Source organism: Dasypus novemcinctus, chromosome 20 (assembly GCF_030445035.2).
Source record: "Dasypus novemcinctus isolate mDasNov1 chromosome 20, mDasNov1.1.hap2, whole genome shotgun sequence".
Taxonomy (NCBI): Eukaryota; Metazoa; Chordata; class Mammalia; order Cingulata; family Dasypodidae; genus Dasypus; species Dasypus novemcinctus.
This window is the reverse complement of record NC_080692.1, coordinates 41723764-41751445: the sequence shown is the minus strand read 5'-3', so window position 1 is coordinate 41751445 and position 27682 is coordinate 41723764. Positions and strand designations below refer to the sequence as shown.

The window sequence follows — 27682 nt, the reverse complement described above, 5'->3', positions numbered from 1 at the left end:
AATGAAAGTCCAATGAAGGTTCTTGAGGAGTTCTGGGAGATGATGACTGTCCAAAGACGAGTTGGGAAATTCTCTCTCAATACTGGAATCACTTCCCCTTTTAAGGCATTCAACTGATTGGGTTAAGCTTCATTCATTGCTGATGGCAATCTCCCTGATTGATGTAATTGTAATCAGCTATCTATGACTTACCACTGCAGTAAAGTCAATGGTGACTAAAGTCCATAAATACTTTTGTATTACAATTAGCCCAGTGCTTGCTTGTCCAAACAACTGGGCACAATTACCTGGCCGAGTTGACACAATAGCCTAACCATCACATATCCCTTTTATTTGAACCCATACTTAGCATTATACCTGTTAAATATATGCCCTAGGAGACTTGAATCTTTGCCCCATTCTCATATATCAATTGAATCCTGAATCTCAGCAGAGTTGCAGCCAACACCTACTCTCCAGTTCATCAGACTCACTCAAGATAGCTAACAAAAAGATGATGATGGACAACTTCCATCCCAAAAAACAAAGTGTATCTATACCTGCAAGCAAGACAGTTCCATCCATCTGTCTCATGGCATCTAAGCCCCCTCTCAAACTGAAGCAGTGCGGGCATCATCATCCAAAAAACCTCAAGATTGAGGCATGAACAAATATCAGAGGGAATACAACCATGAACGAAAGTAGACCTATTATTACTGTAGTAACGGAAGAACATGTGACATTGATATAAAGATATTCGTTACCAGAGGTTCTGAGGGGAGACGGAAGGAAGAAGAGGTGGAACATACGGTATTTTTAGGGCATTGGAATTGTTCTGCATGATATTACAATGAGGGATACAGGCCATTATACATTTTGTCAAAACCTAAAAAACTGTACAGTGTGAAGTATAAGCCATAATGTAAACTATAGACCACAGTAGTAGCAAAACTTCAATATTTGTTCATCAGTTGTAACAAATGTACCACACTAAAGCAACATGCTATTAATAGAAGCAAATGAAAGGCAGAGGGGATGGGTTATATGGGAATCCCCTATATTATCAAAGTAACTTTTCTATATTCTTAAAATTCTCTAAAAATAAAGTCTATTATATAAGAAAAAATGTGTATTTGTAGCAGTTTGATATGGTTATGAATTCCAAAAATAGATATTGGATTATATTTGTAATCTGGTCTGTACCTAGGCATGATTGAGTTATGATCAGGACTTTGATTGGGCCAAATCATTAGGGCATTGAGTCCCCACCTACTAAGGGCAGGGCATGGCAAAGGACAGAGTTGGGAGTTTTTAATGTTGGAGTTTTGAGGTTGGAGTTTGATGCTGAAGCCTTAAGCTGGAACCCTGGGAAGTAAGCTCACAGAGGAAAGAGAAGCAAGCCCCAGGAAGAAAGGAACCCAGAGCCCAGGAAGAAGCAAACCCTGGGAAGAAAGGAGCTTTGAACCCAGAGAGAAGCAAGGCCCTGGAAGGGAAGAACCCAGGAAACCTGAACACTCACAGCTGTCAGCAGCCATCTTGCTCCAACATGTGAAAATAGACTTTGGTGAGGAAAGTAACATGCTTTATGGCCTGGTATCTGTAAGCTCCTATCCCAAATAAATACCTTTTATAAAAACCAACCAATTTCTGGTATTTTGCATCACCACCCCTTTGGCTGACTAATACGATATTTAAATGGGCAAAAATTTTGATGGACATTTCACAAAAGAGAATATCCAAATGCCCAATTAGTATTTGATATGGTGTTATATCTCACCAAGGAAATATAAATTAAAAGCACAATGAAATACTGTTACACACCAACCAGAACAGCTAAAAATTTTAAATCTAACAACAGCAAATATTGATGAGGCTGTAGAGCAACTAGAATTCTCATACACTGGTGTGGGAATTTAAATTGGTGTGATCACTATGAAAACCTTTGGCAGTATCTCTGAAAGGAAGTATACATGCACTTTATGGCGCAGCAACTTCACTTCCAATAGAAACATGAGTATAAGTCCACCAAATGACATAGGCAAGAGTGCTAATAGCATAAAAATTTTAATAGCCCAGAAGAGAAAGTACCCTAAAGGCCCATAAACAGTAGAAAGAGTGAGTAAATGGTATACTCATAACATGGAGTCCCACAGAGCAGAAGTCAGTTCTGTAAAGGGCCAGATAATAAATATTTTAGGATTTGTAGGCCAAATATGCATTTTTAGTTGCTTATTCACCTTCATTTTTTTACAGCCCTTGAAAAATGTAAAAATTATTCTTAGTTTGCAGAAAGGGGCGAAACAGATACTGGGGCTGAATTAAGCCTGAGTACAACAGTTTGCCAGATTCTGGCCTAATGCAAGAACAAACAACAAATTATGTAACTACATGGATGCATCTCACAACCATAATGATGAGCAAAGGGCAACAAACACTAAAAGAAAACAATCCAAAACACCATTATGCAAAGTCCAAAAACAAGGATATTCATCTGGATGACAGAAGCCTTAATAGCATGATGGGCACGAGGATGGCTTCTGGAGTTGGGAAACAGTCTCTATTTTAATCTGGATAGTGGTTATGTCACCCAAATTGTGCTCACTTTGTAAAAACCCATAGACTTATACACTTAAAATATTTGCAGTTTAATATATATTTACTTCAATAAAATTTACCAAAAAAATAACAATTGAGTGCCTTTATTATGGAACTTCTCAGACCACTTAATATACACTAACATGCGTTGTGAAATTCCAAAAGTATGGTACTTCCCAAGCTCATTTAATCACAGAATGTTTTTTCCCAGAATACCTTTCAAAACAAACAGGACTCTGAGAAAAAGTAAAAAGACTAGGACCTTGTGTGTGTGAAAGAATACAGGGGAGAATAAAAAACAAAATAATAGGCTAAGATTATATTGTAGTAGCAAATGCATATCTAGTTTTAACTTTTATCTTGTGGATAGCCATTAAGGACTTTAAGTGGGCAACAGACTAGAATCAGATATATGGGATTAAAAGTAATATGAGCAGCCAGGCAGAGAGGAACTGGATGGAGAAGGAGAAGCACACTAGAAAGGAATAGAGAAAACCGATGGTCAGGAATCAGTGGATGCAGCAGTCCCAAAATGCAACGGCAAGGGCTTAATTCAGCACAGCAACAATGAAAATGAAATGCTTAAACAAGTTCAAGAAAAATAAAAGTGTTGCTTGGTCAATTTATCACTGGTTATAGATAAATATAAATGTCATTTTTAAAAAAGAAATGTACTCTTATTCTAAGATTTCTATCACCACTTGCTTAAAATCTGGATTTTTATATTATAATTAAATGAAAGGAAGAGCATGAGAAGTTCCACAGAGGAATGCTTAGAGGGATAAACTTGTTGGAAAGGGGCCCCAAAGGGCTCACAAACATATGTGCACAGCAATGCCCTGGTTTTACTTATGTGAATGTTTATTTGGAATGGCTTGAACCTACATCTGTAGAGCCAGAATAACATTTTCACTTGTAATGTCTGTTTATATCTGGGTGGTTGGGAATGGGGATGATGACGATTTGGAGGCAGTCAAATGCCCCATCTGACTGCTCTCCTTGCTTCACCACTTAAATTAATTTGTAATGATGCCAGCCACCTAATATTTCTATGAAATCAGCAGCTTTGTATGCTTTGATTATCTGCCACCAATATGTCAAAAATAAGAGTGGCCAGATGTACATGTTTGGTTCAACTGGCTTTGTTTGGGAAAATAAGCCCCAAAAAAGGCAGGTAAATAAATACATAATGAAGTAAGCACGACAACCTGTTAGTGAACGTCATGGACAACTCTGGCTTCAATATGAACTGCTATCATGGATATTGTGATAGACTGAATAAAGTTCTGCCAGATATGTCCATGTATATTCCCAGGAATCTGTGACCATTACCTAATATGGCAGACGTGATCAAGAATCTTGAAATGGGGAGATTATCCTGGATTATACAGAGAGGCCCAGTGTAATCACAGTGGTCCTTTTAAGAAGAACCCAGGAAAAGTCAGAAGAAAGAAGTGATGATGAAGTGGAGATCACAGAGATGAGCTCTGAAGGTGAAGGAAGGAGCCACAAGCCAAGGACTGGAGGCAATCTGAAGACACTAAAAAAGGCAAGAAAAGGGATTCTCCCCTCAGAGCCTTCAGAAGGACTAGTACTGCAGACTCCTTGACTTTGGCCCAATGAAACTAATTTTGGACTTTGATGACCAGAAGAGTAAGAGAATAAATTGTATTTTTGATGCCACCAATTTTGGGGTAAGTTGTTACAGCAGCCCACAGGAAACTAACACAGCCTTCTAGTGAAGTGGCCATCAAGCCTGGTGCACATGAGAATCACCTGGACAGTTTGGTAAAACTACAGGTCCTTGGGTCCCATTCCTAGAAATTCTGATTTCACAGATCTGGGACGAGGCACAGACATTGAAAAACTGAGAAGCTCCTCAGGTGATTGTTGTGCTGCAAGCCCGGGTACACATCGGAAGAATACTTGAACAGCACTCACTGCATGTATTAGTTTTCTGTGGAGCCATAAAAATGTACCACAAATTTGGTGACTTAAAACAACAGAAATTTATTCTCTCACAGGTCTGGAGGCTGGAAGTCCAAAATCAGTTTCACTGAGCTGAGATCCAGGTGTTGTCAGGGTCTTACTCCTTCTGGAGTATAAGAGACAATCAGGACCTTGCCTCTTCAGGCTTCTGGTGTCTGCTGGCATTCCCTGATGGTAGCCAAATCACTCCAACCTCGGCCTCCTCCTCTTCTGAGTCTTAACATGACCTCTGCCTTTCTTTTTTTTTTAATATATTTTAAATTTATTTTTAAAAGATACATAGATCACATAAAATTTTACATTAAGAAATATTGGAGGTTACCATATGCTCCATTCCCTACACCCCCCACTTTACCCACATCAACAACTTCTTTCATCAGTGTGGTACATTCATTGCATTTGAAGAACACATTTTGGAGCACTGATACCCAGCTTGGATTATAATTTATATTGTAGTCTACACTCTCCCCCAGTCCATTCAGTAGGTTATGGCAGGATGTAAAATGTCCTGCATCTATTCCTGCAGTATCATTCAGGACAACTCCTAGTCCCAAAAATGCCCCCATATCACACCTCCTTTTCCTTCTACCTACCTTTAGCAACTCCCACGGTCGTTGCCTCCATATCAATGACATAATTTAGTCCATTGCTAGAGTCACAATAATTCCATAGTAGACCACCAGTAAGGCCACTCTAACCTATACTTTATTCCTCCATCCTGAGGGCCCTGGGATGGCGATGCCCACTCCACCTCTAAATTGAGAGGGGGCTTAGATCCCACATGGCTGGGGATATCTCATGCCTGCCGCTGTAGACTCTCTCGGTTCCAGGGAGGTGAGGATGACTTTCTCCTAAAGAACACTTGTATTTGGAATTGGGACCCACCCAGATAACCTGGAATAATCTCCCCATCTCAAGATCCTAAATTTAATCCCATCCCTGTAAAGTAAAATGTACAGATTCCAGGGATTTAGGACCCGATATCTTTGGATGGTCATTATTCAGCCCACTGTGCTGCCCTCATGCTCTCAGTGGTCCTTTAGGGATAAAGACAGTAGAACCAAAGTGAGCCTTTCAAAAACACGAGATTGAAATCATTTTATTTTCATATCCCTTTCTGGCCCTTTACAAATTATAATTATGCTATTAAAAAACCAGTCTCACTCAAATATTCTGATGATACATGAGACGATGATAAGCAAGGAATTTGGCAATTATTGGAAGAAATAAATTCCTAGAATTCAGTAGCATTTTTATTATTATGTTATATTTCCCTTCTAAAAATTGGCTTCTCACAAGAGTACTTCTGAACATAAAAGCATTGCCAACAAAGAGATCTTTATTAAAAGTTTCTATTGCAGAAGAATTTGCTGCATGTGACCACAAAAGCAGATTACAAGAAAAGTTGGTTGCAAAGTTGTTTTTTAGACAAAAGCATATCCCAACTTTAAATAAATCCCAGATTCCTGAGCCCTCATTTTTACCACTAGGCAACCAAGAAATTTAGATTTCATGGTTCACTGATAAGAGTATTTTTGTCTTATTTGGTTTTTTAAGGCACTTTAGGTATATAATCCAGAAGATGGATTATCTTGGTGTCACAGGGGCATACAACAGAATTCAAACAATGGACTAAGAACTGTAGATAGTATGGTGATGCTCCAAGAAATAACAGGAAACAATATAGATTTTATTTGCACAAGTAAAACTGCCCATTTCTTTGGGGAATAGAAAATACCCATTCTAAAAGTTGTTATTATCTCTGGACAATGCATATTAAGGTCCTTCCCAACTCTAAAATGTTATCTTTTTCTCAAATGTGCATCCCATTTCCTAGCAAACTGTGCATAGTTCCTCTCCCCTTTTTTAAACTCCTTATTCAAAATCTAAATAACCAAACCCCAAAAAGAAATCCATGACCTGATTGTCAACCACCTAATTTTAACTTTAAAAGGCCATTAGTCTACCCTGAATAGCTTTCGGAAACAAAATGAAACTCTAATTCATCCCACCGAGCTATGACCACTCTCTCTGTGTGTCCTTTCAATATTCAGGCATTCAACAGCATGCCTGCAAGATTTTCCTCACTTGTTTGAATTCATTCAGTAGTATGGGCTCCGAAGTGTGCTGCCAACTCACTGAGCAGGTCTGAACCTATTTTCCCTTAAAATTCTCCAGGACAATACAGAATAGTGTTGGTCAAGACCTACCTCGTCAGAACCACCTTGGACACTTTCTATCATACAGAGTCCAGGGTCCTGCCTCAGAACTACTGAGTATCATTCTGGAAAAGTAGCTTGGGGATTTGCACATATAATACACTTCTCAAGTCATTTCTTCTTTTGCACTAGTTTTTCACTTGGAATCCAAAGACTAGAGGGGGCAAACACTTGGAAATAACCACTTTGTGCATTCTTTTCTCCCCACAAAGACCCAGGTTTTAATGGCCTATGGCACTATCTTCCAGAAATAAAGCTAACACCACAAAATTAAGTGCCATCCACACACCGCTCAGGAACTGAGACACTCTTCTTACCTTACATGCTGACTCAATTTCTGCTTTCTTAAATTCCTACCCAATTATATCCTACCCTTTTCAATCACCATAACTCCATTTCTTAGAGACATCTACCCTTACTCTTTTCTGTCAGTGCCCATTTTCCATTTTCTAGAGACCTCTCCCTGGTAGCCTTATCCCAGTCCAGTAGCCCCTTCCATTAAGGCCAGGAGGGTGATTAGGCAAAGAAAAATCAAATTTCTAGTGGACACATTATTTGGGGGGGAAAAAATGACAAATGGAATAAGGGAAGGCAACAATTAACCTGCTGTGAGCATATTTCAGACCATAAAACTTACTAGCAGAACTTAATTTCTCCTTGGTTAGCATAATAGAGAAGGCTAATTAGAAGGTGGTTATTCTCAGGGAGAAAAGTCTAGCTCTGTGTCAAATGACACAGGGAAAACTCACTCTTACTATCTATAGGTATTTTTAGTCATTAAAACATGAGGACAATTTAACATTGTTCAGTTTTACTGAAAATAAGTATTTTGTTCAAAGGAGGTTAATTTATCCACCAGAGACATAACTACACAAAATACTATTGATGGGAAATTTCTATCCATGTTCTTTACCCTAACATAAGGCAACCTCTTGAGCAAGACACCAAAACAGAAAACCCAGTTTTCACTGAGACAGAGAACACATTTTGCCTTAACACAAAGGAAAACTCCTACGATCAAACTGTCTTGGTCAAGTGCTTCACAGTAGAGCGTTGTTGACCAATTTACATAGCATTTGGATGTGAAGTTAGATGCCATTTGGGGAAGATTACTATAATTAGAAAAATGGCCTGATTACTTTTCTGGCAACAGTGAAGAAAGAGAACAGACTTTTCGGCTTATAGAGACAAGTCCTTGAGAAACCTCAAAAAGTTTTGGGATCCTGTTTGACAGGAAAGAACATCTCATCCGAACCTCTTGGATCTGTTGGAAAGCCAAGATAGAAGGCCAAAACCACAAAAGAGAGGGAAAAAAAGAAAGAAAGAAAGGGAGAAGGAGGGAGGGAGAGAGGGAGGGAGAGAGGGAGGGAGAGGGAAGAAGGAAGGAAGGTAGGAAACAAGGAAGGAGGGAAGGGGGAAGGAAGGAAGAAAGGGAGGGAAGGAGGAAGGAAGGAAGGAAAGAAGGAAGAAAGGAAGAAGGAAGGAATGGAGGGAGGGAGGAAGGAAAGAAGGAAGGCAGGCAGGCAGGCAGGAAGGAAGGGACTCCTTCCTATAAATTTTTGAAAGAGATAATGTAAACAGTTCTTTCTATCACATTATGAATCTTCATCTGCCTACCCTTGAAAGAAGGACAGACAGAAATCAATGGCGGGGGGACAAGTGCGGGTTTTCACGGTAACGTGACTCAGAAAAAGGTTTCACGTGTATGTTGCTTGATGACTTGTCTGTTCTGCCTGAAAATATTATGACAATATTACAACCTCAGAGACTGAAAGAGATGGTCTCAAGTTAACATTTTTGAGAGACAAAACCCTACCAAGCACCCTTCACTCATGTGGAGAGAGGAAGCTATTGCCTCCCTGAATCAAGAGCCCACTCTCCAGACCCGGGTCCTGCCTTTCCCCCAGAAGAGGAGTGGGAACCGCGAGAGCTCTGTTAGAGAGAAATGACCTAGGGCTTTTGCTATTTAGGTTCCATTTCCTGAATTTAGCAATTGGAAAACCTGCACTAGATCAGATATGTCATCACAAAAATAAAATTTTAAACTGTCATGAATTTTTAAAGGTTCTAAAGGTAAAATCAGGATAGCGAAGCAACATCAGAATGTGAGTGTTTTGTGGGGAGAGGAGTGGAGGTGGTGACTTTTTGAATCATTGCTGCTTTCAAGTCGTGAGCTGTCTAATGAAAATGCTTTCTTGGTAAATGTGGCTCTCATTAGAATGTTTCCTATCGTTAGGGACTTCGGAACGTGCCCCTTCCCCTTCCAAGACATCTTATCTAACACAGAAAGGACAAGCAAACCTCAGGCTTTGCTGAAAGTGAAACAGCAGCTTTTCCTTCGCCCCTCTTGTAAGAGCCATCATATAGAGGCCCTTTTGATCTAGAATTCTCAGGGTTTTATATATATATATATATATATATATATATATATATATATATACACACACACAACAGCCTAAAGGTAAAACGTAAACACATGTAAAAATATGGCTGCTCAAATAAAGATTTTGTTGTCTTTTCTCAATTTAAATTTAGCCTTTAAAAATCATTTCTCAAATTATATCTTACTTTATATAAGGTAACTCATGTGACAGCTTTAAAGCCTGAATGTTGTTTCAACCAGATTCTAATTAATTGTATTTGTTTTCTGGAAAATGGGATTTGGCATACTGCATCCAAACATTAATCAAGTCTGGAATTCTTCCTTTTGCAATAATCAGTTCCACTGGAAGAAAGGTAAATCTTTGGTGTATGTTATTGTTAAGTAATTGAAATATAATCTTTTAATGCAATTGGAAGGTTTTTACCACAATATATGGACTCTATATAATCGTAGATTCAAAATTGGTTATTTTCAGTGGAAAGAGTATAGGCCTTTTTAAATATAATTTCATTTATTAGAAAATGTAGAAAATAGCTGTTGACAAGTAGGAATACATGATGGAAAAGGGCAGAGATGAAAGCACAGGAACAAGAAGGAAGTAATCCTAGATTCCAAAAAGAATACTTTGTGATCCCATTTGATTGGGCTCAGTGATACAGACTTCTTTTGGAACTAGATTCCTGTCATGTCTTTGTTTTGGTTACTTGATAATAGACTGGAAACATTGCAAATAGGAAGACTTGAAACAGCCAAAGCAGGAAAGACAGGAACCTAGAATCACAGGAGCAACGTCACAGCCCAAGAGGATAAGTCCCAGGACACCCATATGACAGATGGGACAAGTGAATGGGGTGGAGGAAATTCCTGTCAACAGAGGAAGCAAAGTCTGGCATCTCCTGCCTGCAGGCAGCCCATCTAGCAGCAGATTGCTTCTTTTTTTTTAACTTCTTTTTAATTGAAGATTATCAATCATACATGAACATCCATGAACAATAAGTATACAATATAAGTTGTGAGCTTGCAAAACAAACATGCATATCATCATGCAGGGCTCCCACATATCCCCTCTACCACCAACACCAGCACCTTGTGTTGTTGTGAAACAATTGTTACAAACTATGAAAGAGCATTGTCAAAACATTATTACTAATGATAACCCATATCTTGCATTTGTTGTATTTTAAGCTTCTATGAACAGGTTAATCAAGGACAGGTTACCACCCAGAGCCAAAATTTCTGAAAACAAATCATCAAGCAAAGGTAGTAATCTGGAAGCAATGACCTAATATCAGGTTGGAGGTGACAACACATAGAACTGGCATAAACCAGACAGCAAGTAGTAAGGTCGGGAACACAGGAGAAAAGAGTTTGCCAAGTCAAAACAAGGAAGAAAAGAAATAACTTGAGTTCCAGACTGTGAAAGGGCAAGGTGGGGGAGATGTGACTATTTCTTCCATTAGATGAGTTTTCTGCCAAAAGCAATGCTTGAGAGTATCAATATTATTATGTGAAGGAAGGGAAGAGAGTGATCAGGCTTGGATTTCATATGGTGTTGCTAAAGCAAGATTGTGATATTTTGGTACTGTGAAAGATTAGGCAAAAGGTGATTTAGGTTCTAATTAAGTTCGGTTTAGAGGGATCTCGATAGTTACAACAGGGACTGAAGCTGAATTAATTCAGTGTAATGGTTTGACGTTATTTTATGAATCCCATAAAGAAAGAGATTCTGTCTTTGAACTAACCCATTTCTGTGGGTGCGGGCTCTTTTGACTGGACTATGTCAGTGAGGCGTGACTCAAGCTGGGTCTTCGCCTTCTTAACAAAGTATTATATAAACAGAGACACAGAGAGAGATACACAGAGAAAGGAAGCCACCATTTTTTATTCTGTCACATGTGAGAAGACTCGAGGATCCCCAATAGCCAAAGCTTAAGCGCAAAGCCCCCAAGAGGCTGGGCCCATGGAGCAGCTCAAGGCTGAAGAGAAGCAAGTGGAGCAGCCGAGACCGAGAGAGGAGGCCCGGAAAGAGACAAGCCCTATACCTGGTTGCCTACAGCTGAGCTCCAAGAGACACTAGATTCAGGAGGGGAAGGCAGTGCCCTTGGCAGAGATTGACTGCCATCTTCACCACAAGGCAGGACACCAGGATCACCAGTAGCTGACTTTGGTGAAAAAGCATTTCTGATGGTGCCTCGATTTGGACATTTCACAGCCTCAAAAGTGTAAGATTTTACCATAAATAAAATCCCCATTATTAAAACCAGTCCATTTATGGTACTTTGCATCAGCAGTCCTGGGGCAAACTAAGATACCCAAGGAGGAAGATAAGTGAAGTACAAACCTATAGAGACTGAGAAATACATAGATTTGACAGTGTTTATTTCAGAGTTCCTAAACTTTTCTGTATCAGGCAAGGTAGTACTCAAAAATTAAGTTGGTTATAGAAATCTAATGTTACATTTTCATAGTCCTGAGTCTGACTTTGAAATTTGTTTTGCCTACACACTATTTGACAACCTCTGCTACAGGATAGGCAATGCTATATAGTCCCTTTCTTTAACTTTTTTTCATTTGGCAATTTCCATATTGCTCACTCAGATCCATATTTTATTTTACGTATGTGAACTATAAAAGAAAAACATTACAGCCTCACTGTTTCTATAAGGATCACAGTTTGAAAGTTTTGGTGATTTGGAGCTATGGACCTCAGAAGAAAAGAATGTTCTTAATCTTAATCCTTTCTCACGGGTATGAACCCATTGTAAATAGGACCTTGTGGTGGGATTACTTCAATTAAGCTGTGGCCCAGCTGAGTTAGGATGGGTCTTAATACTTCTAGAAAAGGCCACACACAGAAAAGTCAAGGGGAGTAGTCAGCTGGAAGTCAATGGAACCAAGAGAGAAAGGAGAAGCTACTGCCAATATTCATTGCCATGCGATGGAACACCAAATATGCCTGCCAGCCAAAAGATACTGACCCCAAGAGGAAGCAAGCCTTCTAGCCTCTGAAACCATGAGCCACTAAATTCCTGTTTTATGGTATTTATTTTAGCAGCTGAGAAATTAAAACAGGGAGCTTGTTATTATTGGGTTGTTTTATTTCCCCCCCAAATTTGGCAACAATAGTAACATGACTAAATGCAGAAAAGCAGCTTTTGAAGTATCACTATAAATTCTGATATTCAATTAAAATAAATATTTTTCTCTTTGTAGTTCACCATTTCCAAAAATATTTTAACTGCCTACACAGGCAAAACAAAATATAAAACATTAGCAGGGCACAGGAAGACATAGTCTGCCTCATTTTCAATATTTAAGGAAATAAATATCTCCTTCATTGTAGAATTAGGTATAGATCCCCTAGCCTAAAATTTAATGCCCACCACAATCTGAACTAATGTTGTTTGTGTAAATGATCATTCACTCATTCAGTAATATGTTTAAAGGTCTTACCATGTGCCAGATTGTATCTTCGATTCCTGCGAAACTCCAGCCAGACTGAATAAGCTAGATCAACTCCATTGGGCTAGAACACACCTCATGTATTCCCCTCTCCATGTTTTCCCTATACCCTCAACTGTCTAGAAATCGATTCCCATTGATTAAATTTTTATAACTCTTTCAAGAAATAGGTCAAATCTTTTCTGTTCCATGAACTTATCCTTTCTCTCTGAGCCCATGGAAAACTTGCCCCATCTGAAGCTACCAATAGTCAGAAATATCATTTAATAATTTTGACTTTTATCTTATATAACGAACTTCTTTTCTTTCTATAGACCAGAGTTTAGAAGGGCCCAACACCAGTCTCAAAGCCAAACTCAGCATGTAAATGCAATGCCTTCCCCCCAGCGTGGGACATGACACCCAGGGATGAGCCTCCCTGGGACCGAGGGATCACTACCAAGTACCAGCTGATGGCGTAACTAGAAAATTACCTTGAATTAAAGGTTCAATGCAGACCAGCAGAATATCCCTTTCTACATATAAAAACAGGAGTTAAAAATGCTGCTTGACCTAAATTAAGGGGGAAATGGAAAGGACAAATGAGTTTATATGGCTATGAGTCTCTAAAAAAGAGTCTGGAGGTTGTCAGAAGGATTGTCCTTATGCACACCTGAGCAGAGTCTCAGAGACAGATAAAGTAGATACAACCCCAGGTGTTGGTTCTTTTGAGGGCTAAAGAGACCCACAGGTTCTATGGTCATGGCAGATGGAGTTCACTGCTATGTCAGTTGGCCCTTCTTTGGAGCTGGTGTTTCTGCGTGATGGAGCTGGACTCAGATGGGATCTCTTTTCACAAGCCTTTCATGCTACTTTACTGGAACTGTAGTTGGTGCTGGGGTTTAAGATATATCTAGGGTATTTGAATCTCTGGGCTGACAATATGATAGCCAGGCCCTGAAACTCAACAGACTTCAGCTCCTACACTCTGATTTATTGGACTTACCCCACTCAGCTAGCATGGAGTTGAAGAATGTCAACCACCACACCATGGAGCCTAGAGTGCCTACAACTGAAAGCAGGAGGATTGCATCCAGTATCCATGTGGAATCTAAGCCCCCTCTTGACATAGATGTGGAATGGACACAACCAAGCCAAGGTCCACAGGAAGGAGGAATACAGTAAGGATTAGAGTGGACTTAATGATATTCTATTCATGAACTATTGTGGTTAATAACTGAGAAAATGTGGCATTGGTATGGAAAAAATGGCCATGGTGGCTGCTGGGTGTGGGGAATGGGAGGAAGAGATGAGATGTGGAGGTATTTTCGGGACTTGGAGTTGTCCTGGGTGGTGCTGCAGGGACAATTGCCGGACATTGTATGTCCTCCCATGGCCCACTGGATGGAATGTGGGAGAGTGTGGGCTATGGTGTGGAACACGGGACATGGGGTACAGCTATGCCCAGAGATGTACTCACCAGATGCAATGGATGTGTCATGATATGTGGGAGAGTGTTACTGTGGGGGGAGTGGTGGGGTCGGGGCAGTGGGGGTGAATGGGGACCTCATATTTTTTGAATGTAATATCTTTTAAAAAATGAATAAATAAAATAAAATTAAAAAAAGAAAAAAGAAGGGCCCAACAAATATAAACAAGACTTCCTGGCTCTTGGTTAGTACTCAAGTATTTGTTGGTGAAAATTGAATATACTAAAGTGAGACAAGGCACACTATTTATCCTCAGCACACATGGGGTTCTCAAAGCAGTTCATTAAAAGGAGAAGAACTGGTACTACAATCCCCATTATACAACCCCCATTAAAACTTGTTCCAGCAATGGCTTTGATGGTTCACATATATATCCCTAAAATACAAAGCTGTTCTCCAGTGATGCAGACAACTTTATGGAATTCTTAAAGTTAATAAATCAGTCTATTAGTCAGGGTTCACCAAAGTAACAGAACTGACAGAATATATATGTAAACATTATAAGATTTATTACAGGAAATGGCTCACACAACTATGAGGATTGGCAAATCCAAATTCCATAGGGCAGGCCACAAGTTGGGAACTCCAATGAAGATTTCAATGAATTCCCCAGGAGAAACTGACTGGCTGAAAGTAGAGAGAGAAATTCTTCTTTCTGGCTGCTGAAGTGATCAGTTCTCCCTTAACTGTTTGGATGAGACTTCTCTGATTGCTGAAGGCAACTCCTTTATTGATTGTAGATGTAATTAGCCACAGATGCAATCAGCTGCCTGGTGATTTAAATCCAAAAAGTACCCTCAGGTTAACAATGAAGCCAGTGCTTACTTGACCAAACAACCGGGCACCCATAATCTAGCCAAGCTGACACATGAATTTAACCGTCATTTTCAGAGTGGGTCTTCCTAACATTGACCCAAAGTCCAGGGATGCCAGAAGGCAAAGCACCAGAAGCAAATAAAACAGATTAAGCAGAGAAAGTGGACAAGAAGCTCAGATCCAGAAGTGGTGATTGTGACAATAGCACGGATAATCTCAACAACACCCTGGAGAACTCTAAGGTAGAAGCCGGGACCAAGAGCAAACCAACCAGTGGTAGCAGCTGGGTGAGGTGGGAAGGGCTAGTTCCTGCTTTAGAACCAGACAGAATCCAGTTTCCACAAGTAGGCCAACTTTGGAGTTAGGAGAGGCATCAGTGACCATTGAAGAGCTGGAAAGAGCAGAGCTAGAGGGAACAAAAATGTTACAGCCCATGAAATAGGCTAGCATGTGTATTGCTGCACGCCAATTTAAGTGAACACTAAAGCACCTGTAAACTTACAGCAAGAGAACTAAAGAACTAAATCCAAAGGACTGCCTCTCAGACCAACTGGATTCCACAGTAGAAGAGAACTGAAGACTCCAAAGGAAATAAGATCAAACAAATTCTAGGTTGGCCTTGATTCGTCCATTTCCTTTCTCTCTTAGGCTAGCCCAGGTCTTGCCTGTAGTGCTCACTCCATAACACTAGGTGAGTGAGTGAAGGAATGAGTGGAACATCATTAAGAAATGCAAACTAGCAACTTTGTCAGTCTCATAGAGATTTTCAAAATAGAGAAAACTGAACTCATGAGCTGACTCTCTTTCTAATGCTATTTCTGTATATTTTGAAAAGCATCCAAATTCAATGAAGGGCAGGAGTTGAGACATGTGTTTGAAAGTGTGATCCTGGGTTTAGTCATACACTTCACATGATAACTTCCTAGGCTGATTAGATGTCTTAGGAAAAGAGATTAAGGATATGAATGTCTTTAGCAGAATTGAGACCTGAACCATGAATGTATGGAGAAGCTCTCCATTTCCCACTTTCCATTTTCCTCCCCTCCTCTTACTCCCCTCTCAAAATGTGAGCCCTGATACCTGAAATCCTGGTAGTCTTTCCTCAGAGTTTGCACATTTCTTTTTAATAATGGGGATCTCCCTCTCCTATATTCAGGTCTTTGGACTGTACTTGTTCCTGAGCTATGACACTTGGCCTCTGTTGAAAAAAATTCCTTGCAAAAAAAGTTATTTTGTTTAACTAAAGAGGAATGAGATATTTATCTCATAACATATATCTTCTTTATTACACTGAAGAAAACCAAAAACATTCATTCTCACCTAAGAGGTGGCCTCAGGTGACTAGTAACACCAACTAGATTATTTAATATTTATGGTTCTGCGATGACTTAATTATTCCCAAACAATTCAATAGAGTACCTCCTTTGAGCATTAGAATAAACCAGGAACAGTAGGAAAAAGAAAGGTGAAGCAATATACGGTCTCTGACCTTCAGTAGTTCACGATCAAGAAGAGACACAGATACAAATATTGCTAATACCTTTTGGAAGAAGCAAGACCACAGTCTAATGCAGGTGACTGCTGGGGGAGTTTAAAGGAATAACTGATTCTAAATGGGGACGAAGGAGAGGCTTCTCTGAGGAAAGCATGTCCACGTTTGAGAACTGTACTTGATAAGGCAAGATGCAGTTCCTTACAAGAGACCTATTTTCACATAGGTGGTTTGAGATTCCTTTAAGAGGCTGGTTAAAACTGAAAAACTGCCCAACGCAGGGAAAACAACATGAGTGTCATATTAACTTATCTTGATGCCTAATTATTCTGAAATTAAAAACTCAGAAAGGCACATCCAGGTCTATTAAAAATTAAGCCTCAGTGACTCACTATTAGTTTCATTACACTTATTTTTAAGTCAATTTTAACAAAAATATTACAAGATAAATATTAAAAGATTGCTTCAGGGCAGCCCACCTTAGAAACCTGAAACTGCCATTCTCAGTAAATCAGACATTGCCCACTGTTATTCCAAAGCAGCCATAGACCTTTATTTTTGGACTGGTTATGTACTGTACTGTCATGATTCATCGAGTGCCATTGGGCAGCATGGGCGTATGTATGTAAACGTGTGTGTGCCTGTGTTGATACAAGATTTGAATCTCAATGGAAAACAATGGACTCCAAGTAACAGCCCAAACAAAAGGTAACAAGTCTTAATAAAGAATGGTCTCATTCTTCTTCCTTAGAAATATACTGTAACTGTTAAATTACATAGGGATCTGGATGAACCAATGTCTGAAACTATATACATGTGTACTTTCAGGTTTGCCTGGTCTCCTCAGAACCCATGTTTTAATGCACATGAAGGAACACAACCACATCGCCTGCAGACTCCAAAATTTACACCAGCTCTTTCTTCAGGTTAGGATCTTTCCTGAACTGCCTCCCTGGCCATTTTGAATTTTCTCCCTGAACTTCCTCCAGTTCTCTGAGAGGCCTTCACCCCTGTCAGCTCCTCCCTTACTCTGTCTTCAGTATCAACCGTCAGGACCTTGAAAGGACAGGTTTCCCGGCCCACCAATAAATTCCCGTCAGCTAAGGCTAGTGCCTAGCGAGAACTCTCCTTGCTGTCACTTTTCCTAGCCCAGTTCTTCCTGCACATCCCTGCCCAATTGTTCTTCTCCCAAAGAGGCTTTTATGGCATTCCTGCTCCAAATCCGTTTAGAAAATTAAGTCCAAAATCATCAACTGGATATAATGGACCCCCACAATCTGGCATCCAAACCTTACCTACCACAATTCCACTCGACACCGTGATACCAGTTAGACTTGTCTATTCTCCATTCTCTGAACGACCATGCCTTTCCCCAATTCTCTTACTTTGTTCATGCTCTTCTCTCTGCCTGCAATACACTCTTACCTTCTCTTCATGCTAAGTACAACTGTCCAACCAGGCAGCTACAGAACAACAGAGCTGGTCTGGACTTTCAAGTGGAAAATCTGGGTCTAATGTCTCCTAATGACCTGTGGAACTTCAGGCATGTTTCCTCCCTCTAGGCCTCAGTTTTCTCACCTTTAAAGTGATGATAATAATGTAAGACTCAAATAAGAGATGTCATATGTAAAAAATATACAATTTCATATATATAATTACACAAATGGCAGGTGGTAGGTGATCCCACCTCATCCACAAGTCCTCTCTCAAGTCCCCTGGCCTGGCCTGACTTAACTCGTCCATAACTGCAGGCCATTTTTTATTTAAAATGCTGGTGTGTTATTGGATACAGACGTTCTCATATTTCGCTTCTCCAGTGCATGTGATTTTTCTAATTTTTGACGTCAAACACAGACAATAAGCTTCCTGAGAACAAGGAACCGCTTTCTGCTTCTTTGTCTCACTCACAGCCCCTGAAGCAAGTCTGTTCGTGAATGAATGCTCACATGCAGGAGAAACCCACCCACTACGTCTCTGCACAGATGCAGGACGCAGACACAGGAGGCCGCGATTCCCCTGGCAGCAGGCTCCCCCAGCACGCCAGGTTAGGGCGTTCAGCATCTGGCTGGCAAAGCTCAGACCAGCCAACTTTCGAAACCTGCTGGCAGAAGAGCCTATCTTTCTCTGTTGATAAACTAGCTGGCACAAAACCAAAGCCACTTCCATGCAAGCTCAGAAAGCTCAGCTGACTTTCTGAGAGACTCTGTGCTTGGAGCTTTTGACCGAGACCAACCCCACGCAGGCTAACCTGGGAAGAGAAAGTCTTTCCCCGTAGGGCCGGTGACCTGGAGGCGCAAGAGAGGGCTCTGCCCCTCACGGAATTGCTGTGCAATTTTCCCCCATATCCGAGGTTTATGAAACCGCTTCTGATTTAGACTAATGTTTGGGTGTTGATTAGGACCTAAAACCCCAAGGCCCTGATATTCTCCGCTTTCTGAATAACATAAGCTATTTTCCCCTACTTCCAATTCACATTCGCAGCAACGCAGTTTCCTGTGATTTGGGGATGGAAATAAATGGGGAGAGGAGAAAGGAAAAGCGCTATTCAAAGGAAAGCTGCCAGTCTGGTGTGAGAGGAGAGAATCATGTCACACGGATAGCGCGTGACGTGCTCTTGGCTTCTGGGCTAGCCTTCTACTTTCGTATGATTTATTCAAGGGGCTCTGCTTTGTTTCACTTGCAAACTATTTTAACATTGCTGTGGGTAAACACAGTGTCACCAGATTTCCCGTCTTTCCTGGGTCATTTTTCTTGGTTATATAAATGTTTGTCTTAATCCTCCTTTTTCCTCTGCCCTTTGCAAAATGTTTTCCTACACTTCTAGTCTGTACAGGGTCAGTGTGCTAATTACCGAAAGAGAGGAAGATGAAAGAGTCTTCATACTGGGGCCAGATATGTAGGCTACAAGTCTCAGGCAACATCATATTGTTTAAGAACATTCATTGTTATCCATCCAGGTAGCCTTCGGCCTCACGTGTTGTTTCAAATTATTAGCTGGCATCTCCAAACGGGCTCAGAGCAGAAAACATGATGTCAAGGATCCAACAATCCAGAAGCTTCTGCTTCTGGGGTTTTCAGAAATGCGAGAGACTGCGGTCAGGTATGCTGACTTATTAGCATACTCTCCTCAGCTCCAAACCTGTATTTTAGGGGGAGAAGTCTAGGTTAAATGTAGATGCGCGACAGTTTTCCCACTGTCCGAACTGTGTTGTATTTGGCAAAAGGTTTTCTGGAAGAGGAACAACGCATTAAGCTCCGGCCATGACATAGTTTGTGATAAGCTTAACTGAATTCAAGAAGAAACAATCAAGTCAACTGCTCTTACACTCATAATTAATTGTGTAGGCAGAGAAGAAGGAAAAAACTTGAACAAAGCTCGAATATTTCAAAAGCAATTTGATATACAAACCCTATTAATTAATCCTCATACTATTCCCAAGTGGTTTTTAAAATTGTAAACAATCCTCTGATCACTTACAAAAAGAACTGTTTAGGTTAAAATATTAATGATTGAGACAGGATAGAAATAAGCCATTAAGTTGTATGTTGTTTTGGGTTTTTTTTTAATACTTCCTATTCAATCTCCAGGTGAACAGAAAAAAAAAAAATAGACCATTCTGGTTATAAATCAGCACAGCTGAAATAATCACATTGATTTTTGTGTTTCTTTATGAGAACCGCTTATATTTTTGTAAGCCTTACCACCAAAACAGTATATCTGCTTAAATATTTAATGGTAGAGACTAAATCTATAACCTAAAATCTAGCAGCATCCAAGTTTTCCTAAACTAAGCCCACCTTACTATTTCCTAAGAGGAATAATTCCTACCATAAGGAGATGATTCATTCATGAGCAACCAGCCTACATTTCATCTATGGTGATGCTAAAAACTGAGTTAAAATTTAGTATATAGTAAAGACAGAAAATGCCTCGACACTTTTCAGGTCCCATCACAATGATGTTGCAAATGGTTTAGTTTATCTTAGAGGTGAGGCCAAATTTGAAGAGAATACCACAGACCAGTCACTACAAGCAAAAGTCAAATTATTTTATTTTTTAGCACCACAGCCACAGTACTTGTTACATGACAAGAACCCCTCTTAAATGTAGGGAAGTAGACAGATACCAACACTAGCAGGATTTGAGAGGTGTAAGAAAGGCCCAACTTTTTATCTTTAACGTCTATACTGGCAGGCAGGAGGGTAAAGCAAGTGGGAGGGCAGAATGCCTTTGAGCATCAGATAAGAATTATGAGCTTGCTTCCTGAAAAAATGCACAATTTGCACAATTTGGCAAATGTGCAAGAGGATTATGAACTCTGAAATATATCAGTCGAACTTTAGCCATTTATGAGCTTCATATTAAGGGCTCCAAATTTAAGGCATTTTCTCTTACTAAGAAGCTAATGTCATTGAACAGACTAACTTCAAACTGTTTGAATCATCGGCTCTCATTGAGTTATTCTTTCCTTCAATAAATTGCTATTAAGCCCCTGAAGCAATAAATTGCACGTGAAGCACTGTGCAAAATACTGTGCATCCTCAGGGGATTCCAGTTTACAGACTCTCACCAAACAAGGGCAAGTGTGTAAAAGGGTCAACTTTATTCTAATAGTATTATTGAAACCAAAGAGTTTTGCTTTTGTTTTTGTTTTCATTCTGCTCAAATTTAACTTTTTACCCTTACTTTTTTAGAAAGAGTTCTGTACTCCCAGAAAACATGGTAACTTTTGATTATGCAATTTGGGGTAAGTATCTGCAAAAATCTTACTGACTCAGTGTGAGGAAGCTATTATTATCAGTTACCCATTCCAAAGCTTCGACTCAAACCATTACACAATATTGCCTCCAGCTCTGCAATGGGACCCAAGGGCACAGTCAGGAAGAAGATTCCAGAGCTTCATTTGGATTGGCTACCTGCCTTCTGCTCCTGCAATATAAGCAGGTTCCAAGGTCAATGCCCCTAACTGAAGGGCCCAAAACAGCAGCTGAATCCTATCAGACTACAAAACACAATCCTAACATTAGATCCTTTAGCTGAAAATTGCCAGGATTCCTCCAGCTAGTTCCACTACCTTGCCTCGGACACTGACTTCCAATATAAGAAAGCATTTTCAGACAGGTGTGTTGGAATCCTACCTCCACCTACTACCTGCTAGCTCAGTAACTTCAGGCAAGGGAGTTAGCATTTTGAAATGCACAAGATTTCCTCAGGGGGACATACGGTACTTATCACTAAAGTCTCTTGTGGAAACTAAACGTGATCATCTTGTAAAGGAATTTTCTCTACAAATGTTCGCTCTTTTCATTAGCATATTTTAACACCCCCCCTCCCAATCCTCACAACCTCTAAGTTAGATAGCATTTGGCTCAAAGAAAGTAGAACTTGGGAAGCTGGACATGGCTCAACTGATAGAGCATCCGCCTACCATATGGAGGGTCCAGGGTTCGATACCCAGGGCCCCCTGACCCGTGTGGTTACCTGGCCCACACGTAGTGCTGCCATGCACAAGGAGTGCCATGCCACGCAGGGGTGCCCCATGCTCAAGGAGTGCGCCCTGCAAGGAGAGCTGCCCTGCGTGAAAAAAGCACAGCCTACCCAGGAGTGGCGCTGCAAACACGGAGAGCTGATGCAGCAAGATGATGCAACAAAAAGAGACGCAGTTTTCCGGTGCCACCTGATAATGCAAGCGGATGCAGAAGAACATTCAGCAAATGGACACAGAGAACAGACAATGGGAGCGTAGGGGAGAGAAATAAATAAAATAAATATTAAAAAAAAAAATAAAGTAGAACTTGCTCAAAGTCACATAGCTAGCATGCCAGGAAACTAAGTCTCTCAATTCCTTCGGCACTCTAATAAATACAACAATACATCACACATCTAAACGTATATTCAGCACATATAATGAGGCAATATGGGTTCCCTGTTCTCAAGATGGAACAGAGTCCAGGGAGAGAAACCTCAGACTTGCACATATTTACATTTATGATGAGATTTTCAGCACTAACAATAAACCTGTGGGTCTTGGGGTCAGGAAGGGGGTGGGGAGGTGTTGGAGTCAGAGATGGTTCCACACAGAAAGGGACAGTAGATGCAGGATCGAGGTGCAGTGAAACATTTGAGGTCACAACATCAAGAGAGAATTCCTCCACCACTTTCAAGCAAGGAGAATTTGATTCCTCAATAATCTCTAACTCAGCGGTTCTTAACCTTTTTTGTTCCACAGACCCCTTTGCCAATCAGGTGAAAACCATGGACCCCTTACTAAGTCCACCGTATACTGTGTATTATTTAATAAATAGATCCCACCCACACCAACATGTCCCCACAAGAAAAATGTTTTTTGTTTTGTTTTTTTTTTATTTCAGTTCAAGCTCACAGACCCCTGGTTAAGAACCCCTGCTCTAAATTATAGTTTTTCTCATGTGGAAAATGGAACTAATACTATCCAACTCATAGACTTACTGTAAGGATTAAATAAAATAATATTTGGGAAAGCCCTTATCATGTAATTTATCATCCAAACCAGGACAATTTTGTTTAACTTTTTAACTTTAAAGGAGTATTAGATTACAGAAAAAGTTAGATTAGACTACAGGAAAAAAAAAAAGTAGATTAGATTACAGAAAGAAAGAGGAATCCCAATACTCCCCTCCCCCCTCTCATATTTTCCCCTGTTAGTAACATCTTACATTAGGGTGGTACATTTGTTACAATTGATGAACAAATACTGAAGCATTGCTACTAATCAAAGTCTATAGCTCACATTATGGTTTATACTTTGTACATACAATTTTATGGGTTTTGACAAAAATGTATATTGGCCTGTATTCCACATAGCAATATCTTACAGAACAATTCCAATGCCCTAAAAATGCCTTGGGTTCCACCTATTCTTCCCTCCCCTCCCCTCAGAACCTCTGGTGACCACTATTTTTACATCAGTGTTACAAGTTCTTCCATTACTAAAATAATAAGCCTACTTTGGTCCATGATTGTATGCCACCCTTATGTTATATCATTATACAGTCTGGAGGATTTGGGGATGGTGATGCCAACTCTGCTTCAGACTGAGAGGGGGCTTAGATCCACTCAGGCAGATGGAAGGAAATGTCTTGCTTGCAGTTGCAGATACTCTCTGTTTTGGAGGATGGGTGTTGCCCGTCATCATTTTGTGAGTTGTCCTGGGTGGGTCCAATGAACTGGAAAGCAGGTGTTGGCTGCAACCCTGCTGAGATTCAGGGTGCAACCAGAATATGTACAGCCCGAAGGTTTAAGTCTCTGGAACATATATTCAATGGGTAGAGTGCTAATTATAGGTTCAAATGAAAGAGCCATGTGTTGAAAAATTAAAATGAGTCTAACTCTGACCCACTGGGGAGATGATTATCATATATTCCAAGGTAAAGCCCACAGACAGGGTGCTGATTTCATGGGATTGTGTGCCTTTCCAACAGTGTCCAGACATCTCTAGAGCCCTCAGGAGCACCCCTTTTTGAGACTCTGTTTACTGTGGTAGTCAGTGAGATCTGCCTGAGATGTGCATAAGCCTAACCTCTGGAATGACCTCCCAACTCACGTCGAATATTCTTAGCTGTAAAAACTTTTTTGTATTTATTTTCCCCCTTTTGCTTTTTCCAAATGCATCACTGGTTGGTGTTTGCAAACTAGGACAATTTTGAGAGTATAAGAAGGCACTTTAAAAATTACCCCAGGCAAGAGGCATGAACCTGAATGCACAGTCACCCTATTTATCACAGTATCTAGGACATAGATGGTGCCTGAAATATTTCACTTCTTTGATTTGTTCCAGGCACTGAAGAATGCATAGTAATTTCCCAGAAGGGGGGGATATACAGCAGACAGAGGGACCTCCATCAAGAAAGGAACATTCCAATATAAAGTGCCATTAAAAAGGTCATCTCATTCATGCACTCACAGAATGATAAAATACTACCGCTAGAAGGAATCGTACATGTAATTAATTCCAAACACCTCACTTAATAGATGAAGAAAATGAATCTCCGAATGGTTAAGTGGCAGGAATCCTTCATTTCCCAGTCAAGACCAGCCCCTGGCTGCTCTGATGGCTCACCCAGGGACAACTGTAGCATCCTCATCTCCAAGAAAGATTTCTCTCTAAGCCAGGCCTGTCATAGAAATGATAGAAAATTCTTAACTCCCCTCAACATCTTGCCTCACAGTTCTTCCATGCTTATCGACTCATTCCAACCAACTAACTGCAAATACAACTAGTACTGTCTTCAGGGAAGATGCCAAGGCGGAAGAGGAATTTTACTCTACTATGGGATATTTGGGGGTGAGTTAAAAAAGAACGTATTTCTTGTCTTTGGTTTTGTAGATGCCTTTCATTATACACACATTTTACATTGCAAATAATTTAAGACTAGCATTTCACAGATAATGTACTTCCTATAAATTTTCATGCTTCTGATTGCAGAAATAACCCCCTAGGACAGAAATTATCAATAAATTTCTGCACAGCCTGAATGAACTAATTGGCACACGCTCCCATCATTAACAGTGGTTTTCAAAAGGGGGTACAAGACAGCAGAATCTCTGGGAGATGTATCTTTCTAAGAGGTGCCCATATTTTTCTGATACTCCCCAGACTTCCCCCCAGGGTCCCCCTCCCCAATCCATTTTTCATAGCTCTGGGCATAAACTGAAATGTTCTCCATCTGCAAAATGTTTCCATCCTCATTTTGTTGACTGCAGCTCCCCTCTAAAAGCTTTACGGCCTCACTCCCCAAGCTCAGTGAGTTACTCAGTCCTCTCTGCTCCTACAGAATATCCAAGCAGCACTATTAGAGCCCTTAGCCACAGCCTCTGTTCCAACCACTCCTCAGGCATCCCTGCTGGGTAGATTGTCTCTCTGAGACCTGTATCAGGGTTCGCTCTGCTCTGTAAATCCAGCACATAGTAGGAGCTCAATAACCACCTTTGAATGAATCACTTGAGATGCTTAGGGAACAATACCTGAATAAAGACTACTACCCAGGAATGATTTTAGGACAAAAAAGATGGTCTAGGTTAAAAAACACTTGAAATTCCTCAGAAGAAAGGTACCGCAAAAGCATAAGGCATTATTCTCCTTCAGTGTATAGCAAACTGCTAGAGTGCTTTCTTTTAAATGGCACTTAGTGGCCTAGAAAGCTAATGTCTCACGCTAAGTGCCTTAATCCCAGAGAGTTACTTATGTAACTGGAAGCACTTGAGTTATTTCATTGCATGAAGTAATTTTGTTTGGGAAAAAAAAAAAATGCTGTGCACAAGAATTTCTTATCCTACCAGCTCATTGTTTATAACCTTAGGGAAATGATAAATTTTGAAAAACTCATATGGTAGAAAAATTGAGGGGAAAAAAAAAAAAAACTTAAGACCTATGGGGTGGAAAAAGTGTTTAAAGGGTAGGGTGGGAGTAAGTACTACCCAAATCAAGTCTATTAAATCCAACACATGAAGTGTTTAGGTTCTCAAGTCACATTGGAACAAATGCTATATAACAAAAGTTTACTTAAATATACATACTTTGACTTTCATAAATTCTTCCTGGTTTAAAGAAATAGCAAGTTGAGTGGACAAAGAAAGAAATGTTATGTGGATGTGGGCACATAAATTTCACCTCACATGATTTTTCACAAAGTTTGAAAAGTTGTCAGAGTCAGTAAAACAACTGCTACATTTTACATCCTAGAGATCTTTTATATTCTTTATAGTCAGACAGAAAGGACATAGCACATCATCAGCTGGTCGACTAAAATTTGTAAAAAGCAATTCCCTTAAAACCTATGTGTTGGGCAAGAGTAAACTGCAAGCAAACTTCCTGCTCTATTTAAATACAAAGACCTGTTTCCCAATTTACCAAATGTAGTCACTGACTTCAGATGTTAATGAGCAAGATTCTAGTGTCCATCTGCAATACCACTACCTAAAAAAAAAAAGAAGAAACACATTTTCAATCTGTTAATCAATTCATACATATTCAGGCTGTCATTTACACATATGTTTTCTCTCATTCTCAGGGTTCTATGGATTCTATATGCACAGTATGGGGTGTCCAGGCTGAATTAAAAACATTTAAGCACTACACTCATGTATTATTAATTCCCTAATAAAGAGACACCTCGGAAAGGCCCCTATGGTATAGTGTTAGTTTACTAGGCTGCCATGACAAATACCACACAATGGATGGACTTAAACAACGGGAATTTATTGGGTCACAGTTTTAAGCCTAGGAAATTTGCAAACTAGAGATGTTAGCTAGGCAATACTTTCTCTCCAAAGTCTATAAAATGCTGGTGCTGGCTGTCAGCAATCCTTGGGGCTCCTTGGCTGGTATTCCTGCCTCTTGTCACATGGATGTCCTCTCCCTCGTCTTTTGGGTCCCATTGACCTCCAGCTTCCTGCCCCTCCCTGTGGCTTTCTCCAAGAATCTCTGAATTTCTTCTGCTCATAAAGTACACAAGTAATATGGATTAAAATCCGACTTCAGTTGGGCTCTACCTACACGAAAAATAACATCTTCAAGAGATCCTTTCCCAGTGGGCTCACCCCCTCCCCAGGAATGCCGATTAAGAACATGTCCAGGGCTTGGGGCGAGATGGCGTCTGAGCGAGTGCAGCTCACAGTCTTTCCTGCAAAGAAGCAGCCGAGTGCCGTTGGAGTCTTGCCAGAGGGGGCTATTTTGGGGGCTTGCTAAAGGTAGAATTGCAAGTAACAAGTACAGAGGTCGGAAACTGTGGGGAGGCGGGAGCCTTCCCCCTAGGGCTGGCTGCCACGGTGTTCCCTGAGAACTGTCGGTTGTGTGGCGGCATTCCTGGGTCCTGTGATCCCCAGATGCGTGGTCCCCATATCTGTGTCCCCTAAGCCCCCATAGCCCACATTCCACAGACCTACATACCCTGAGTCTGCAGTGTCCGGGACTTCCCTTTCCCAGGTCCAGTGCTCCCGGAGGTCCCGGATCGCCCTAGCCCTCCGGTTTTGGACTGACTCTGTGAGTGGGAGGGATTAAGTGGGAGGTGCACCAGAGGGGCCGGGCGAGTCCGGGTTCAATATTCTGTCGTCCCCCCCCCTTTTTTTTTTTTTCTGTTTGCACTTGGAGGAGCATACCAGCTATCTTGGGGAGAGTTTGGGAAGAAAGCAGTGGTGAATCTGCTGAGAAAGCCCAGTTAACCTAAACCCCCTGGAATAGGAAACTTGGTCTGGGAGAAGGTGGAGTCAGAAAATCAACTAGCCCTCTGGTAGCACACC

General features: G+C 40.5%; 1 long non-coding RNA gene across 1 annotated transcript in view; it reads right to left on the bottom strand.

Moving 5' to 3' along the window:
- The window catches only part of LOC131274740 (uncharacterized), an 82275-nt gene extending 54859 nt beyond the window's left edge, over positions 1-27416 (bottom strand). The window contains exons 1-2 of the long non-coding RNA XR_009182017.2: positions 27333-27416; positions 26295-26360 (exon numbers count right to left, since the gene is read on the bottom strand). This is a non-coding gene — a long non-coding RNA (uncharacterized lncRNA). The remainder of the gene's footprint in view (positions 1-26294; positions 26361-27332) is intronic.
- Between the last annotated feature and the right edge of the window lie 266 nt (positions 27417-27682).